Here is a 20,920-nt window from a genome sequence, read left to right on the forward strand (position 1 = left end):
TTGTCAATTGCTGTTACACTAGTTTTTAGAGTACATATAAGTATTTTGGTTTCTTAAATTTCTACTTTTATTCTTCTTATAGTTTTGTTTACCCTATTATTTACTCAGGAGAAGGCAATGGCACCCCACTCCAGTACTCTTGCCTAAAAATCCCATGGACGGAGGAGCCTGGTAGGCTAGTCCATGGGGTCGCTAAGAGTCGGACACGACTGTGCGACTTCACTTTCGCTTTTCCCTTTCATGCAATGGAGAAGGCAATGGCAACCCACTCTAGTGTTCTTGCCTGGAGAATCCCGGGGACGGCGGAGCCTCGTGGGCTGCCGTCTATGGGGTTGCACAGAGTCGGACACGACTGAAGCGACTTAGCAGCAGCATTATTTACTCAACAAATCTTTTTCTCCAGAAAGAGCATCAAGATTAACCTGACTTCATTTCAAACTAGTGAGCTAAACAGTATCATTTAACATTCATAGAGCAAAAGGCATGAGTAGTGAAGGATGGGAAGGAATAGGGTACAGGGGTTTTTTGTTTGTTTTGTCATTTACTGATTTACGTTTGGCTGTTTTGGGTTTTAGTTCAGCATGCAGGCTCCAGAGCACGTGGGCTCTCGTGGGCTCTCTATCTGAGGCATGAGGGCTCAGTAGTTGTGGCGCTCACCAACCAGGGATAGACCACCATCCCCTTACCCTGCACTGGAAGGTGGATTCTTGACCACTGGACCACCAGGGAAGTCCCCGCGTACAAAGTTTCTATTTTTGGGCAAAGGGTGATGAAAATGTTCTAAAATTATTGTGAGGCTTGTAGAACTGCAAATATATTAAAAGTCAGTGCACTGTGCATTTTGAAGGGGCGAGTTTTATAGTACATATAGTTCAAAGCTGTTAAAATAATTATATTTATAATAAATTGTTTTCTCATATCAAAACATAAAATATTTATAGCATACTTTCAAAATAACAGAAAATAACTATACATTAGAGTAGTCTTTAGTTCAGGTGCCAGCAAACTTTATCTGCATATTACTCAGTAGAAAATATTTTAGGCTTTGTGGACCACATATAGTATCTGCCAAATTTTTTAAAAGCAACCTTTAAAAAAGTAAAGCCATTCTTAGCTGTAGGACTGTAGCTTGTTGATCCTGCTCTTATCACATACTACTTTTCTATTTCAGAAAGCAAACAGTCCGAAGAGCCTACAGTGGTGACAACATTAAGGAGGAAACTAACTAGAAAAGCAGTTTCAGTCTTTTGATAAATTCAGTTTTCCTCTCACGTACTGCTGCAGGGGGGAAGGGTGGGGGTGGAAAGTTGGATACAAAAATTATTTTCACATCATAAATCAGACATTCTAGATATATCGTTCCAGTATCCCAGGCACTTTAATGGAAGGAGCCAGCCCTCAGACATTTATAATTAGTAACTCACAAGTTATTCACATCCAAAAAATATTTGAGGGGATAAAGACAATTACAGAAGTGACTCACAGACACACAACTATACATCTAACCAAAACTCACATCATTTCCAGTTTTGAAAGGACATAAATCAATTAGTATCAACTAGCATTATTATAATTAGAATGGCCAGTACAGTTTTTCAAATGGGGTTCCACAGAATCCTAGGGTTCCACGAGGTGCTACTTGTTCTGGAGATTGTGACTTAAAAAAGTAAACACTGGGATTTTTTGAACTTCATACACTGAAAGAGAGCTCACAGTGCTAGAAAGGTGATCAAAGATTTCCATTAGCAGCTTCCTGTCTATAAGCCCCTGGAGGTGGTATATTCTTTAGAATTCCAGGTAAACTGAAACACGTAAGAGTACATAGTCTTACAACACATGATTTCTTTACTCAGCACAGTGACTGTGAAATTAATCCATATTTTATGTACCAGGCTTCCCAGGTGGCTCAGTGGTAAAAGAATCCACCAGCCAATGCAGGAGATGCAGGAGTCGCAGGTTCGATCCCTGGGTCAGAAAGATCTGCTGGAGTAGGAAATGGTAACCCATGCCAATATCCTTGCCTGGAAAATCTCATGGACAGAGGAGCCTGGCAGGCTACAGTCCATGGGGTCACAAAACATGACTTAACTACTGAGCAAGTAAGGATAGATACGGGGCTTCCCTGGTGGCTAAGACAGTAAACAATCCGCCTGCAATGGATTCAATCCGTGGGTCAGGAAGATCCTCTGGAGAAGGGAATGGCTACTCCTGGAGAATTCCATGGACAGAGAAGCCTGTGGGCTACTGTCCATGGGGTTGCAAAGAGTTGGATGTGACGAAGCAAGTAACACACATATACCAGCAGTTTGCTTTTTATTGCTGAAGAGTATTCCACTGAATGGATTACACCACTTTCTCTTCTTTAGCCTGTTAAAGAACACATAGTTTGTTTCCCAAGTTTGAATGTTTCTAGGAACGTTTTTGTACAAATCTTTTTTGCAGGGTCATATGGTAGATGTATGCTTAACTTTCTAAGGAATGTCCAGTTTTCCAAAGTGATTGCACCATTTTTATATTCCCACCAGCAAAGTATGTTCCAGTTGTTCCACATCCTCATAAACAGTGTATTATTTAACTTAATTTTCTACATGGCTATGTACCTAGCTTTATAGAGTTTACAGTCTTCACATCTTGTTTCTTAGAACAATTCTGTGAGATAAAAAAGGTATTATTTATCATTCCCATTATACAAGTGAGAAAATAAAAGCTCAAAATTTAAGTAACTCAAAGTCATTAAACTAAGTAAATCATGATAAAGCCAAAATTCAAATCTTACGTGCTCTTTCCACTAACCCACACACAAATAAGTTTTCATATGCAGTTTACAAGGGAAATACAAACTGCCTTTCAATTTTTGTGAAAACTGAGTAATATTCTTGAGTAAAGTAAATCAAAGCCAACTGTAATATTCTTTTCTAAAAGAAAAATCACAACTTAAAGCAACTTTAGTCATATTAAATTATCTGCAAGTCAACAGATTTTACTTACTACCCTACCAAAATGTGCTCAATAAGCTATTTCCTAATGAAGGTATCTTATCTGATATTTCTTTTAAATATAAACTAGGTTTATGCAAAGTAGATAATACTATAAATAGTACATTTGCAGGAAACCTGTAAACATTCCTCCTTCCCTAGGCCTACAAACATTTCTCCTTGGGCAGAATTAAAGATAAATTCCAGATTCAATTCCACAAGTGGTTAGGAAAAATTTCAACTATTCCTGGTTATACTGTAACACCTCTGAGAAGAGATATCTGACAAAGAGAAGGACAAAAGGCCCCTAGCAAACCTTCGACAGCTATCCAGCCTTCCTAGTCAGTGTATTTTTAAATGAAGTTACGAAAATAATTAATAAACTCTTTTTGAGAAAAGTATTGTCAAGAGTTAAGACATCCCATCAGAGAAATAGGCCACACTCATTATTATAGGAATACAGACATTACTCTTACCCTTACCCCTACTACATAGCTGGCCAATTCTGTCATCACTTTTATGGGCAGTATAACTCAGTCCTTCATATAAGGAAAAACTAAATAAATATCCACATAGAAAGCTTTCTTAGTTCTAAGTATAATAAAACATAGCCACTATCTAACATATTATAATAATATATGATATCTGGTATCTTATATCTAGTGGATAAACAGAAATGAAGAACGTAAAAATCATCTCTGAAAAATAAAAAGTGGAATTATAAAAACTGTTTTTAAATTCCACTATCTCCCCACCAAAAAAGTCAGTTATTAGTAACTCATGCTTGTTTAAAGTATTTGGTAAAGGCTAAGACCAATAATTTGATCCTTATATAATTCAATACCTTACACTAGTAGGAAAATAATGTACCCACAACTCCGGACATTAAGAAATGGAACTACGTATCATTGATCCTATGAGAATTTAGCTAAGATTTGAGGGGGTTGTTAAGCTGGTTTTAGAAAAGGCAGGGGAACCAGAGATCAAATTGCCAACATCCGCTGGATCATCGAAAAAGCAAGAAAGTACCAGAAAAATATCTATTTCTGCTTCATTGACTATGCCAAAGCCTTTGACTGTGTGTATCACAATAAACTGTGGAAAATTCTGAAAGAGTTGGGAATACCAGATCACCTGACCTGCCTCTTGAGAAACCTGTATGCAGGTCAGGAAGCAACAGTTAGAACTGGACATGGAACTGGTTCCAAATAGGAAAAGGAGTACGTCAAGGCTGTATATTGTCACCCTGCTTATTTAACTTATATGCAGAGTACATCATGAGAAACGCTGGGCTGGAAGAAGCCAAGCTGGAATCAAGATTGCTGGGAGAAACAGCAATAACCTCAGACATGCAGATGACACCACCCTTATGGCAGAAAGTGAAGAGACTGGTTCCAAATAGGAAAAGGAGTACGTCAAGGCTGTATATTGTCACCCTGCTTATTTAACTTATATGCAGAGTACATCATGAGAAACGCTGGGCTGGAAGAAGCCAAGCTGGAATCAAGATTGCTGGGAGAAACAGCAATAACCTCAGACATGCAGATGACACCACCCTTATGGCAGAAAGTGAAGATGAACTAAAGAGCCTCTTGAAAGTGAAAGAGGAGAGTGAAAAAGTTGGCTTAAAGCTCAACATTCAGAAAACTGAGATCATGGCATCTGGTCCCATCACTTCATGGCAGATAGATGGCGGAACAGTGGAAACAGTGGCTGACTTTATTTTTCTGGGCTCCAAAATCACTGCAGATGGTGACTGCAGCCATAAAATTAAAAGACACTTACTCCTTGGAAGGAAAGTTATGATCAATCTAGATAGCATATTAAAAAGCAGAGACATTACTTTGCCAACAAAGGTCCGTCTAGTCAAGGCTATGGTTTTTCCAGTGGTCGTGTATGGATCTGAGAGTTGGACTATAAAGAAAGCTGAGCGCTGAAGAATTGATGCTTTTGAACTGTGGTGTTGGAGAAGACTCTTGCGAGTCCCTTGGACTGCAAGGAGATCCAACCAGTCCATCCTAAAGGAGATCCAACCAGTCCATCCTAAAGGAGATCAGTCCTGGGTGTTCACTGGAAGGACTGATGTTGAAGCTGAAACTCCAATACTTTGGCCACCTCATGCGAAGAGCTAACTCATTGGAAAAGACCCTGATGCTGGGAAAGATTGAGGGCAGGAGAAGGGGATGACAGAGGATGAGATGGCTGGATGGCATCACCGACTCGATGGACATGGGTTTGGGTGGACTTAGGGAGTTAGTGATGGACAGGGAGGCCTGGCATGCTGCGGTTCATGGGGTCCCAAAGAGTCGGACATGACTGAGCAACTGAACTGAACTGAATATCATCACGGACACAAAGGATGCGACCCTGGCTAGATAGCTGGGGTCCTTAAATATATAAGTCAACAAAATTTTAATATTTACAAAAACACCTGAATATATTTTTACCTCCTCATTTCCATTGATCGTCTCATTGCATGACATTTTAATGATTTCTACTATTGTTTCTTATTCTGTTCTAACTTAATATATCCTCCAAAAGCACTTGACTACTTGAATTTCTAACAGTTGAAATTAAAAAACTGAATTATACTTAATGAATTAGAGCCAATTAAGGGTTATTTCAATAATAATGTCACTCCCAATAATGAATGAGAGAGAAGAATGGTTTCACAGTTTATGAACTGGAAACTGCTCACAATTCTCAGTCTCTCTTATCTATAGTTTTCCATATGTGAAATTATCTTTGCTGTCATGTGAGTTACAGCATAAACAAAGTTGAAACCTCTAGAAAATAAAGCCCAATAAGACCTCTACAGTGACTGTATGAGTATTCAGAGAATAATGGGAGGCCGAGATTTATCAAAAGAAAGCAATCATACAAAACTGTATATATCAAGAAACACTGGTCTGCTAACAGAGAAGAGAACTGTCACACTCTGGTGTGCTTTTTTTTTTTTTTAAGGAAAAGAGAGGGTTTACAAACACAGTCTCAAGTCTATTATTTTATCTATACTGCATCTATATGAATGATCTAGGAAGATTTCAATAGGAAAAAAAAAACTGAGTTAGAGGGGAGGGATGATTTCTCTATGCAACAACAATAGTACATTATGACTTGTTCCTTTTACTGTTCTGAATCCACCTGTATAAAGGATAAAGAAAGTCAAGAGGTCACAATCTTTAGATGTGGCTATATGTTCCCATGCTATTTTGTGGTTAGAAGTTAGGGAAGTGACTGGAATTGTTCCCTCTCTCAAAGGTAGGAAATGAGAGGTTATCCTAAGGTCAGAATCTTCTAATGTGGCTCTTGATTTAAATTGTGTTAACGTGCTCTGCTCCAGGATGAAAGCAATTATGACCAGATCAATGTGCTCTGCAGCTGGTTAGTCAGCTGCTCCAGAACAGGCAGCCAGCAAAACAGCTTTGGGGCCCTCTCCGGGCACTGTGCCTCCACAGACTCGAATGCAAGCCAGTCTTGTTGATACTAATTCTTATAAGGTATTTTCAGCTCCCCAAGGGAAGAAGATAAACATAAATAGGAAATACACTTTTAATTTTCCAAGCAAGCTATAACTGTTGAACTGTTTCACGTTTCAGTCTAAAATCCACCAGAAAATGAAGTATTTTGACACCTCTATACAAAACTATTATACTGGCTCAGAAGTCTGCCTTAGAAGCATCAGATGATTCCTTGGAAGAGGAAATTCTAAAGGAAGCCATTCTGTTGTTGTTGCTGTTTTTAAAGCCAGAGGTAGGGACAAAGCTAAAATGAGGCATTAGAGGGTTTCCAAACCTAGGTAATTACGAAGTTTTCTTAAAGGAGACAGCTACAATGCAAAATTTTATGACCGTTGCTATAACCACAAGTGGTACTATCTATGGAATCACAAAATATTCCAATTTTACTACAAAATCCATGTTAAAGTTTGAAAAAGTGCTTCAATCCTACCACTTTCTTTCAAGTGAGAGTTTAAGAAAAATGTCTCAGATAGAATGGGATAGTCATTAAGAACAAGAATTCGTGAACTAACTCAGGACCAGTCCACTAATCAAGTCAGTAATTCAATAAATCACAAAAGGGAAAAAATTACACATATGTATCTGATGCATTTTAACTTAAAACATTCAAATGTGCTTACCAATCTTCTGCTGTAAAACAAAAGCCAAGACTGGAATTTCTTACACAAACCCATGTGCCAACGCAGACTCTACAATTTTTAGATTTCTTTTAAATTGAAGGGAACAGCGTAAACACCTGAAAAGCAATCAATGCCCAACTGTGAGATTTGTATGAACGTTCCAGGTTTTTCATTGTCTTCCTTACATCTAATTCCAAATGATTTTTTTTTTTAAAAACATCAACCAGCCTTTATCAACTCCCTCCCAAGTTTTCACAGAAATAACTCTCCTTATACACTGAAATTTTACTGGTTTAGGTAATATTTGGTTAAATTATATAATTACAAGTAAAGCTGGCATACAACAACTGGTAGGAAAAGAAGATGAAACTAAAGACCAGACTACTAGTCATTGGTTAGTATTAAACATGACATGACCATCAACCAGTAGTCTTACAGAGGGACAAATGAGTCAGAGCTTCTACTATACCCTACGTTGTTTTCTTGTACACTGCACACAGAAGACTCTGTAAGCATGCAATCATCTACGTGATCCAAAATACTTTGAACGTAACCAATTTTTTAACTGCAATAGGCATATGATTTGAACTTTCCTTTCTAAATGGAGTGCTAACAAATGGTAATAAAATTTCTACACAGGTTTAAAAATCACTCTTAAACTGCAAAAGAATTTAACCAGAGAAAAGGAAAGAACCAAACTCAGTATTACAGTTGAACAAAAATTTTATTTTATAATCTTACCAGCCTATCTCTGTGAATGTGATCTTTTTTAAATAAGGTTAAATTCCTCTGAGAAACTTTTCTTATTTCATTCTTATACAACAAGTACTGCTTGAAATATGTAGATACCAACTAAGATTTGATTACTCTATATCAGTTCAGTTCAATTGCTCAGTCGTGTCTGACTCTTTGCAACCCTAGGCACACAGCACGCCAGGCCTCCTTGTCCATCAACAACTCCTGGAGTTTACTCAAACTCATGTCCATTGAGTCGGTGATGCCATCCCACCATCTCATCCTCTGTCATCCACTTCTCCTCCTGGCTTCAAACTTTTCCAGCATCAGGGTCTTTTCCAGTGAGTCAGTTCTTCACATCAGGTGGCCAAAGTATTGGAGTTTCAGCTTCAACATCAGTCCTTCCAATGAATATTCAGGACTGATCTCCTTTAGGATGGACTGGTTGGATCTCCTTGCAGTCCAAGGGACTCTCAAGAGTCTTCTCCAACACCACAGTTCAAAAGCATCAATTCTTTGGCGCTCAGCTTTCTTTACAGTCCAACTCATATCCATACATGACTACTGGAAAAACCATAGCCTTGACTAGACGGACCTTTGTTGGCAAAGTAATGTCTCTGCTTTTTAATATGCTGTCTGGGTTGGTCATAACTTTCCTTCCAAGGAGTAAGTGTCTTTTAATTTCATGGCTGCAGTCACCATCTGCAGTGATTTTGGAGCCCAGAAAAATAAAGTCAGCCACTGTTTCCACTGTTTCCCCATCTATCTGCCATGAAGTGATGGGACCAGATGCCATGATCTCAGTTTTCTGAATGTTGAGCTTTAAGCCAACTTTTTCACTCTCCTCTTTCACTTTCATCAAGAGGTTCTTTAGTCTTTCTTCACTTTCTGCCATAAGGGTGGTGTCATCTGCATGTCTGAGGTTATTGATATTTCTCTTGGCAATCTTGATTCCAGCTTGTGCTTCTTCCAGCCCAGCATTTCTCGTGATGTACTCTGCATCTAGGTTAAATAAGCAGGGTGACAATATACAGCCTTGACGTACTCCTTTCCCGATTTGGAAGCAGTCTGTTGTTCCATGTCCGTTTCTAACTGTTGCTTCTTGATCTGTACACAGGTTTCTCAAGAGGCAGGTCAGGTGGTCTGGTATTCCCAACTCTTTCAGAATTTTCCACACTTTATTGTGATCCACACAGTCAAAGGCTTTGGCATAGTCAATAAAGCAGAAGTACATGTTTTTCTGGAACGCTCGTGCTGTTTCGAAGATGCAGTGGATGTTGGCAATTTTATCTCTGGTTCCTTTGCCTTTTCTAAAACCAGCTTGAACATCTGGAAGTTCACAGTTCATGTACTATTGAAGCCTGGCTTGGAGAAGTTTGAGCATTCTTTGGCACTGCCTTTCTTTGGGACTGGAATAAAAACTGACCCTTTCCAGTCCTGTGGCCACTGCTGAGTTTTCCAAATTTGCTGGCATATTGAGTACAGCAGTTTCACAGCATCATCTTTCTGGAGATCAGTGGAGAAATAACTCCAGAAAGAATGAAGGGATGGAGCCAAAGCAAAACCAATACCCAGCTGTGGATGTGACTGGTGACAGAAGCAAGGTCCGATGCTGTAAAGAGCAGTATTGCATAGGAACCTGGAATGTTAGGTCCATGAATCAAGGCAAATTGGAAGTGGTCAAACAGGAGATGGCAAGAGTGAATGTTGACCTTCTAGGAATCAGCGAACTAAGATGGACTGAAATGGGTGAATTTAACTCAGATGACCATTATATCTACTACTGTGGGCAGGAATTCCTTAGAAGAAATGGAGTAGCCATCATAGTCAACAAGAGAGTCCGAAATGCAGTACTTGGGTACAATCTCAAGAACGACAGAATGATCTCTGTTCATTTCCAAGGCAAACCATTCAATATCATGGTAATCCAAGCCTATGCCCCAACCAGTAACGCTGAAGAAGCTGAAGTTGAATGGTTCTATGAAGACCTTCAAGACCTGTTAGAACTAACACCCAAAAAAGATGTCCTTTTCATTATAGGGGACTGGAATGCAAAAGTAGGAAGTCAAGAAACACCCGGAGTAACAGGCAAATTTGGCCTTGGAGTACAGAATGAAGCAGGGCAAAGGCTAATAGAGTTTTGCCAAGAGAACGCACTGGTCACAGCAAACACCCTCTTCCAACAACACAAAAGAAGACTCTACACACGGACATCACCAGATGGTCGACACCGAAATCAGATTGATTATATTCTTTGCAGCCAAAGATGGAGAAGCTCTATAGAGTCAGCAAAAACAAGACCAGGAGCTGACTGTGGCTCAGATCATGAACTCCTTATTGCCAAATTCAGACTTAAATTGAAGAAAGTAGGGAAAACACTAGACCATTCAGGTATGACCTAAATCATGAGTAGTAAGAGTCTGTAAAATGGGTATGAAGTCATTATTACTGAACTCCACAATACATTTTACTCTAATTTTATTCAAACATGGTGGGGGGGGGCAGGTCCATTATTTAATTACTGTGAGCGAGTGCATTCAATTTAATACAGTTTTTTTAAGTGCCAGGAGCATCAAAGTGCTTCTTAAGGAGTCCAATATAGACTCTTCTTTGTGGTGCCAACTGCTTCCAGAAATATGGCTTCTTTTATCAAAGAGATATAACACCAATTAAGTTTTTCCTAGAGCCCTAATGTGTATTAGCCTTCTGTGTACTCACTGCACTAGCACTTCTATCTCTCTTGACATCCTTAGTGAAAAAAAAAAGGACAGAAAGGTTTCTACTCTTTTTCTATTATTTCTGTAAGCAGAAGGGATTAAATTTAAAAATGATTTTCACTGATTTTTCAAAAGACTCCTCTTACCTCTCAATAATCATTGCTCTAGAATGCAGTAATTATTATAGTACTACTCAACCTGACACTGGTTTTGATACAAAATTTGATTTACCAAGAACTACTTGAAAGACTTGTTCAAATGAAATCAGTCTCAACATGAAAATTATGAGCAATTCTCTGTAAAGTTAACCAGGTAACTCACAAGTTTATGCATTCCCTATACACTGGACAATGATTAGGAATGTACAGAAAATAACTAGTACCCAGTGATATTAATGAACAGTTTTTCTCTCAACAAGTGAGATTTAAGTTTAGGTACTTCCCTGCCCATTAGTTTCTCTAGCATTATCATGTAAGAAGGTGTCTATAATAAATTCAGTGGAAATAAGTACTTGAGATTATTAATGTGAATTTAGGTAAAATATAGGCTTCCCTAGTAGCTCAGTTGGTAAAGAATCCACCTGCAATGCAGGAGACCCCGGTTCTATTCCTGGGTCAGAAGATCCCCTGGAGAAGGGATAGGCTACCCACTCCAGTATTCTGGCCTGGAGAATTCCATGGACTGTATAATCCATGGGGTCACAAAGAGTCAGACACAACTGAGCAACTTTCACTAGATAAAATATATTTTAACTGTTAAGAGATCTAGCCTTTAATCAATTTTCTCCTCTTGTGCAAGTCGAAGTAATAAAAACTGTGCTTTGGATAACAACAACAAAAAGAGACAAAATTAGCCTTTCACATTATATAATTTTTCAGCAATCCTTTTAAAATATAAAATCTCTATGAGACTACCAGAAGTTAGCATTATCAAGGAAATTATCTTTTCCCAATTTTATGTAATAGGAAAAGTAGTTAATAATATGATGTGCCAATCTATTCTAGTGCTTTATCTACATTAATTTCTTTTAACTATCACAGTAACCCTGTAATATTATTTAAATTATCCCCATTTTACATATCTAAAGCAGCTGTCACTGACGACTTAAAAACTTGCTCAAGGTTACAGCAGAAGAGGCAGCTGGAACCTAAGCAGTGAGAGACCCTACCAGGTTCATGCTCTGAACTAATATATCCAGAATAGAGTAACACATTGCTTCACTCAATAAAGATGAACTGGCTGTTGCGCTAGTGGTAAAGAATCCACCTACCAATGGAGGAGACCAAAGAGATGTGGGTTCGATCCCTGGGTTGGGAAGAACCCTTGAAGGAGGGCACGGGGCAACCCACTCCAGTATCCTTGCCTGGAGAATCCCATGGACAGAGGAGACTGGTGGGCTACAGTTTACGGGGTCGCAAAGAGTCTGACATGACTGAAGTGACCTAGCATGCATGCACAGATGCTTAATAGATTTTCTTTTAGGAGTTATAAAAATCAGCTTTTAAGAAATAAGGCACATACTAGTCCTTTTCCTTATTCTACTTTTACCTAGAGAAAATAGTCCCTACACTATGTTGTCCTTATTTTCATATACATCGTTTATATAGCATCTTCCAATTTGTTTCTAATTAGTTTAAGTATGAAACTAAGAAAACTTGCAGACAAAGGATGTTTCACTGTTCTTGTTTTTAAATTCCATTTCCTCTAAGAAGGAAGGTTCACGTAAGTGTTGGACAGGACAGAAAGGAGAGCAGTTTAAAAAAAAAAAATCACTCTCTAGAGTAACTTATAAAGGAGAAGTGATGCAAAATTAGAGCATACCTCAGGTAGCATTCTTTCTGCTAAATTCTATTAATAAAAGATTTTATTAGCAACTGTATATAACTTTAGTTATCTAATTTGATTTCCATTAAAGACATGCTGCTGCTGCTGCTGCTAAGTCACTTCAGTCATGTCCGACTCTGTGCGACCCCATAGACGGCGGCCCACCAGGCTCCTCTGTCCCTGGGATTATCCAGGCAAGAACACTGGAGTGGGTTGCCATTTCCTTCTCCAACACATGAAAGTGAAGTCGCTCAGTTGTGTCCAACTCTTCGAGACCCCATGGACTGTAGCCTACCAGGCTCACCGTCCATGGGATTTTCCTGGCAAGAGTACTGGAGTGGTTTGCCATTGCCTTCTCCGATGAAAGACATGAGTTGGTAGTTAAAAAGTGCTCTGTCCATTTTTACAAATAAGGAAAACAGTCAAAATGTTAATGAATTTGCGTAAATTCTTATAGTTAGCAAGCCTTATCATTTCCAAAAGCAGGAAGGGAACATTAAGAATCAAAGCCTATAGCTCCAAGGCTCTTCACAGAAGACAGCTAGAAGTAGATTTGAGAAATAGAATTACTATTTCAGTGCGTTACTACAGCTTAACAGACATAGTCCCTAAGAATATCCAATATAGAGAGGATGATCAAGGGCAGGATTAGGATCCAATTTCATTTTGCTCTAAAGCAGAGGTTCTCCAAGTGTGGTCCGTGGAAGCTTTAAAGGGGGCTGGTACTTGTGTTAGCTGCTCAGTCGTGTCCGACTGTGTGTGACCCCATGGACTGTAGCCTGCCAGGCTCCATGTCCATGAAATTCTTCAGGCAAGAATACTGGAGTGGGTTGCCATTCCCTTCTCCAGGTGATCTTCCCAACCTAAGGATCGAACCCAGGTCTCCTGCATAGAACACAGATTATCTTCTGAGCCACCAGGGGAGAGTTCTTAAGGTCAAAACTATTTTTACAATAATACTAAAAACATATTTGCCTTTTTCACTTTTCTCTCATGAGTATAAAGTGGAGTTTTTCAGATTACATTTCACATAATATTGCAATAGACTGAAATATAAAAGATATGAAAAGCCAGCTGTCTTCTACTGAGATAGACATTAAAAGAGATTTGCAAATATGAAAATAATGCTACTCTTTCTCACTGTATTTTTTGAAAATAGTTTTCATTTATTTGCAATACTTGTTATCTTTAAGTAAATTAATGTAAAAATTAAAGAATTTTTTGATACTGAGACCAAAAAGGTTGAAAAGCCACTGGTCTAAAAAGCTATGTTCAACTAATCCTCAAATCTAAAATCTGCTCTTCTAAACTGATTTACTTACCAAGATAAGTGAGCTATGTAAATGGAAAGTTCCTGAGTTTCACCATATTAAAAACTCTTTAACAACAGAAACATTTAAAAAATCTTTGTGTCTCTACCTACCCTCATCACATCACTCATATACAAAAAAAGTGCGGCATTAAGTCATATTACTTCATTGTACATTTCTAAATCAACACTATATGTTATACCTAAATTACATAAAAGTTCCTATAATACCACATCACCTCAAAATAAACTGAACAGGAATGTTACCCCACATAACTCAAAAGGTCAGACTTTGTCACATGGTGACAAATAATGACCTCACTAACATAAAGATATTCTGTAAGGCTCAGCTAATCATTTACTCTTCCAACCATCTCCTAACCTCAACAGAAGGGAAGTTAAAAAGGCATTTTAGGAAAAGAATCATGTAAAATATACATTTAGATATTTAGAAGGTCACATTCTTATGGCTATTAGAAAAATAAAACTTCCACTCCTTAAAAAAAAAAATCACATTTTCAATTACCAAATAAATTATGTATTGTTTTTATATGTTTTATATCTGTTTATATGTTTTATATGTTTATATGTTTTTATATGAACTACAAATTTCACAAAATCATCTACTTTTATTCATGATGTAGGTTTCACTGAGAATGTTGTTAGCATACTTGGCACAAGATAAATATGAATTTGTTTTTGATGTTTAAAAAAAGGAAAACTGTAGGCAACTTTCTAGCCTCTCTCTCCAATAAACATCTGAACTAGATAATTGAATGTGTTATTTTGTCATTCTGTAACTTGTGATACAATAATAGCTTCACTTTTTTTTTTAAACTAACACTTCATTAAAGGTTTCATAAGACAAATTCTACTGGATAGTGGCCAACTTTCCTCAGCAACAGTGGCATTAAAAATGCCAGCACTCTCCAATCTTCTGGTAGTTGTTCTTTGGGGAAGAAAGGGCTGTTTAGGGGGGAAAAACACTCTTACAAAGTGGTCACTTAGTTTTAAAGATAATAGGAAATACCCCCCAAAAGGATCTTCCTAAGACTGAATCATGTTGATCTCAAATTTTTAAAACTATCAGAAAAGCCTTCTTGCGATTTTTGAGAAAAAAAAATTAATCCTCCACACCACATTACTTGCTAAATGGAAAATTAGAAACTGCTTACATACCAATACTAAGAGAGAGGGAGCATAAACAACTAGTCATTTAACAAGCACACTTAATTTACTTTATAAGATCTATAGAGGCTAGGGTGTAAGAGTTCAATCAAAACATTAAGAAGAAAATTTGCACCTGACTAACCTCCATAGCTACAGTGTTTGTATTTTCCACAAGTTTTTATCTCTAGCATTTTCTAGTCTACTAATTCTACTTATTTAGGAAATCTTTGCATATTAGAAACAAGAAAAGTAAAGAACTAAATTAGATGAACACAACTGAAGAACAAAGACGGTAAAACGTACCTTTTTAAAAAAGTAACCAAAAAAAGGTTACCTATAAGGACACAGAAAAATATTTTAAAATGACAATTCCTAAGTATCTCCTTTAGGTGAAATTAAATGGATTCCAGTTAAAGATTCTAGCTAATAAGGGCCTAGATCCTCTCTTCTTTGCTTCGTTATTGCTTACTACCTATTCAGTCAGTCACAATCTCAAAAGCTGAGAGGTAACATATTCTATATTTAATTAACAACTGTGGTAAAATGTTAACTACATACAAGTTTGGCTCTGGTTAATGAAGGGTTTATAGCATGTCCACTTGGTGAAAGGGAGCATAAGCCTCACTCAAGTTCAAATCTTTTTTCCTTCATATAGACATTGAGGAGAGTGAGAAGCAGAATGTTGAGAAAACCAATCTTAGAAGAAAAGAATTAACAAGAATGTGAGATATACATTAGAATGCATATATATGTGCCTAGCACACAGTAGGCATTCAACAAATGTAAAGAAAGTGAAAGCAACTCAGTCCTGTCAGACTCTTTGCAACCCCACAGACTGCAATCTGCCAGACTCCTCTGTCCATGGAATTCTCCAGGCCAGAATACTTGAGTGGGTTGCTGTTCCCTTCTCTAGGGGATCTTCCTAACCCAGGGAATGAACCCAGACCTCCCGCATTGCAGGTGGGTTCTTTACCATCTGAGCCACCAGGAATGTAACTTTCTCCCGAATTATGAGCAGCAAATATACACACTATATATAAAATTGCTGGCTACACACCGATGACCTCCTTTCCTCAATCACAGTCAAAATGAGAGATTAAATAACTTTTATGGGGTAATGTCGGGGCAAGATGGTAAAATAACTTCTAAGAAGATATTCTTAATTTCAAATAATTACCCTGCAAACAGAATTGCCCACTAGGCAATTCTTATGTGAGTATCATGACACAGCGAATAGTTCTGTGAACAGTCTATATTTTTGTACATGTATAAGAACTGTTGAGTGAAAATTCATCACTGGGGCCAAAAGGTCTTTCTCCTTTTAGACATGAACGGCTTTTGTGTACTGACCCCATTTCTTTATAGCCACATCTCCAGAGACCACATAACAATATCCTGGTTTTCTTTCTACCTCTCTGGCCACTTCTCTGTAGGAGTGGGTAGCCTGGTGGCTGGCTGCCTCCCTCTCTCTCACTCACTCACACACATACACAGTACAGCCATCAAGCACTGAACTCTTTAGGCCCAAGTATATTTCTTCTTACTATACTGTTAGGGGTGGAGAAGGAAATGGCAACCCACTCCAGTATTCTTGCCTAGAGAATCCTGTGGACAGAGGAGCCTGGTGGGCTGCTGTCCATAGAGTCGCATAGAGTCGGACATGACTGAAGTGACTTAGCATGCATGCATGCATTGGAGAAGGAAATGGCAACCCACTCCAGTATTCTTGCCTGGAGAATCCCAGGGACGGAGAAGCCTGGTAGGTTGCCGTCTGTGGGGTCACACAGAGTTGGACACGACTGAAGCAACTTAGCAGCAGCAGCATACTGTTAGGGGAAGCACTCTGATTGAAACCGCCCACCCTGGCCAGGCACCATAGTAACTATTTGCATGAGTTGTTTTATGACAGGAGGTCCTGCTAAGGAACACTAAGAACTAATAAGCCACCACCAACCAGAAGAGTTTGGGAAAGGTCAAAAGGAGACACCACATGTCCGACCACCTCCCAGAATCCTTCTCTCTGGCATCCATCTTGGCTGAACAAGGCATGCACCACCAGGAAGGACTCTGAGTTAGAATGAATGATTGGCTAAAGACAACCTGGAAACTAATCCCATCACCATAAAACCAGAGACTGCAAGCCATGTGGCAGAACTGTTCTCCTGGGTTCCCTTACCCTACTGCTCTCCACCCGGGTGCCCTTTCCCAATAAAATCTCTTGCTTTGTCAGCACATGTGTCTCCTCGGACAATGCATTTCCGAGTGTTCGACAAGAGCCCAGTTTCAGGCCCTGGAAGGGGTCCCCCTTCTTGCAACAATACTGCAGATTCGTGTGTGACCCCACAGACTACAGCCCACCAGGCTCCTCTGTCCACAGGATTCTCCAGACAAGAATACTGGAGTGGGTTGCGATGCTCTTCTCCAGAGGATCTTCCCCACCCAGGGATCAAACCTGCACCCCTTACGTCTCCTGCATTGGCAGGCAGTCTCATATTTACAAGCATCTACTTGGGTGTCTCAGTTAGGCTTCATTTCTCAGGAGGGAGGAAAAAAAACATGTCAAACTCCTCACCAAGAGAATACACTGTCTTTGTAGATAGGCCTAAGGATTAGATTTTTTTACAAACAGATTTTCAAACTTACTGTGGTTTTGAATGGGGACTGAGAACTGAGACCATCTGCACCCAGAGTTTACAGTCCACATTAACATCACTATTCAGCTGTCTTCAACAACACACTTGACTATTCCAGGAAACTCTTGCCCAAGCAGATAAGAATTGCAAATAACTTCATTGTTCATTCCAGGAACTTCACCAAAACCCTGTATAAAACATCAGACTGTTCAACTTTTCAATAAATAGTAGCAAATGATTGTTTACTTTCCAAGATTCTGGGAAAAAAATCTCACCTCAAAATCCTTGCTTTACTATGTCTATCAATCCTAAACTATAACATCATGACCTCTACTAATTCTAATCAAGCTCCTATACTGAAATATCTGCATTAAAGATTTCAAATCTTCAATAAATATTCCAACTTTGTTTTCCTTCCTAACTCTGCCATTCTTTTCACCCATACACATACCCCTCTTGTCCCAGCAGATCCTACAACTCAGGAAAGGTGGTGTCCTCCTTTACTATCACAAGCAATAAACTCACAAGGTTATTTTGGGTAGTATTTTCTAGGAACCAACATTCCACAGCACTATCAGATAGTTTCTCAAATGTCTGTTAAAATTCAGTTCAGCAATACTAGTTTCACAAGTACTATGAGGAAAATATGAATACCTATAAAAAATGGTGTAAGAAATCAGCACCCTGTATTAGGCAACATACGCTGACACTACTGGTTCCAGTTTCTTAATGAGCTAAAACTAATTTCTAAATAAAATGAAATAGAGATTACTGACATCAAAGGAGCCATAAAACCAGTGAAGAGTTCTAAGGAAGATAGAAGATAACACAGAGAGGTTTAATAATCTAAATAGGAATCAAAGGAGAAATAGGAAGGGGTAAAAACTAAATATACAAATAATCCACAATGCTAATCATCTGGAAGAAAAAATACTGCTAAATATACAACAGTATAACAGTGAAAAGAAACTTTAAGAGTCTTTATTTCTGCAAAATTTTAAACCATGATTCAGAATTAAGATACAATGAAATGCTTAATGTATTTTCTACAAAGTCGAAACTTCATATCCACCAAGAGTAAATGTATAGAGATTTCTTCTACTACAAATCATTTAAAGTACAAATAATAAGGCTACAGGCATGCTTACACAGGCATGAAAGAAAAGGTTAAGCATTTAAAATGACTCAGTAATTGGGAGGAACTGAAGAATTCAAACTTTTAAGATCTAAGTGTAAAAAAGAAAATCACAAGTACTAGCAGAAAATATGGATGAATTCCTTCACAACCTTGGAATGGTGAAGACTTTTCTAACTATATTTCAAAATCCAGAAACACTAAAAAACTACCATATAAAAAAGGAAAAATCTGCATGAAAAAAATCAGAGAATCTATACATAAATATTTCCAACCCATATCACAAAAAGGGCTAATCTCCCTACAGGGAACTAGATTCCATATATATGGAATCTAGAAAGACGGTACTGATGAATTTATTTGTAAGGCATCAATGGAGAAACAAATACAGAGAACAGACTTATGGACGCAGTGAGATGGGAGGAGAGGATGAGATGTATGGAGAGAATAACATGGAAACTTACATTACCATATGTAAAATAGATAGCCAATGGGAATTCAATGTATGTCTCAGGGAATTCAAACAAGGGCTCTGTATCAACCTAGAGGGGTGGGATGGGGAAGGAGATGGGAGGGAGGTTCAAGAGGGAGGGGCATATGTATACCTATGGCTGATTCATGTTGATGTTTGACAGAAAACAAAATTCTATGTAAAGCAATTATCCTTCAATTAAAAATAAATTTTTTTTAAAAAGTGCTAATATCCCTATAGAGAACTCCTGAAATTAACAAGAAAAAGGCCAACAACCAAACAGAATAAAGAACATGAAAGTTAACAGAAAGGAAAAATAAGTTAAATGCCCATTAAACATATTAAAAAAATACTCAATGTCATTCATGATGAGACTAACACCACACTATGAGTTATACCAGTTCTTAAAAAAGTTTTTAGATACATCTAACAGAATTACAGAAACACCTATCTTTATTTTTTAATAAATGTTTTATAATAGTTTTAGATTTACAGAAAAATTTCAAAGATAGTACAGAGTCTCCCTACACCACACACTTAGCTTCTGCTATTAAGATCTTGTATTACCATGGTTTGTCATAATTAATGAACCAAAACTGATATATTATAATTAACTAAAGTCTTTATTTAGATTTTACTAGTTTTTATCTAATGTTCTTTTGCTGTTCCAGGATCCCATGCAGTAAACCACATTATAGTATAATCATCTCAGGCTACTTTAGGCAGTGACAGTTTCTCAGACTTTACCAATTTTGGTGACCCTGACAGTTTTCAAGAGTACTGTTCAGTTATTTGTGGAATACCCCTCAATTGAAATTTGTCTGATGCTTTTCTCATGATTAGCCTGGGTTATAATTTGAGGAAGGAAGACCACAGAGGTGAAGCGCTATTCTCAACACACCACATTATCAATGGAATTTATGACTGCTGAAGTTAACTCTCTCACCCTATTCAGGCTGCTATAACAGAATATTTTAGACTAGGTGGCTTATAAACCACAGAAATTTATTTTCTCACAGTTCTACAGGCTGGGAAGTCCAAGGCCAAAGCTACTGCATATTCAGTATTTGATGAGAGCCCACTTTCTAGCTCAGAGACTGCTGTCTTCTCATTGTGTCCTCACAGAACAAGGGATCTCTTAGATTTCTTACCATTAATTCCATTCATGAGGGCTCCACCCTCATGGCATAAGCATCTCTTAAGGGTCCCACCTCCAAATACCATTACACTGGGGATTACATTTTAACATAGGAATTTTAGGGAAATCCTTGCTCTTAGACTATGTTGCTACTGTTATCCTTCAGTCACTAAGTCTTGCGAGTCTCACTAAGTCTTTGCAGCCCCATGGACTGCAGCACCCCAGGATTCCCAGTCCTTCACTATCTCCCGGACTTTGCTCAACTCGTGTCCATTGTGTTGGTGATGCCATCCAGCCATTTCATCCTCTGTCGCCCTCTTCTGCTCTCAGCCTTTCTCAAGATCAGGGTCTTTTCCAATGAGTTAGTTCTTTGCAACAGGTGGCCAAAGTATTCGAGCATCAGCATCAATCCTTCCAAAGAATATTCGGGACTGATTTCCTTTAGGATTGACTGGTTTGATCTCCTTGCTGTCCAAGGGGCTCTCAAGAGTCTTCACCAACACCACAGTTCAAAAGCATCAATTCTTCAGCGCTCAGCTTTCTTTATGGTCCAACTCTCACATCTATACACGACTACTGGAAAAACTGTAGCTCTGACTATACGGACCCTTGTTGGCAAAGTGATATTTCTGCATTTTAATCTGCCATCTAGCTTTGTCATGGCTTTCCTT

At 38.3% G+C, this 20,920-nt stretch overlaps 1 protein-coding gene across 12 annotated transcripts in view; it reads right to left on the bottom strand.

Moving 5' to 3' along the window:
* CDK17 (cyclin dependent kinase 17) overlaps positions 1 to 20,920 on the bottom strand; it is a 128,254-nt gene that overhangs the window by 94,773 nt on the left and 12,561 nt on the right. For 2 of the 12 annotated variants that reach the window (XM_081595341.1, XM_081595340.1), the window contains one exon: positions 7,117 to 7,232. The exons of 9 other annotated variants lie outside the window; for them this stretch is intronic. The gene's annotated coding sequence lies outside the window, so the exon portion shown is untranslated. Of the gene's footprint in view, positions 1 to 7,116; positions 7,233 to 17,514; positions 17,694 to 20,920 lie in introns of those variants that run through there. One more of the 12 variants, XM_081595339.1, reaches the window with a different exon arrangement.

Source organism: Giraffa tippelskirchi, chromosome 4, assembly GCF_054371585.1.
Source record: "Giraffa tippelskirchi isolate mGirTip1 chromosome 4, T2T-mGirTip1v1.2.pri, whole genome shotgun sequence".
Lineage (NCBI taxonomy): Eukaryota > Metazoa > Chordata > Mammalia > Artiodactyla > Giraffidae > Giraffa > Giraffa tippelskirchi.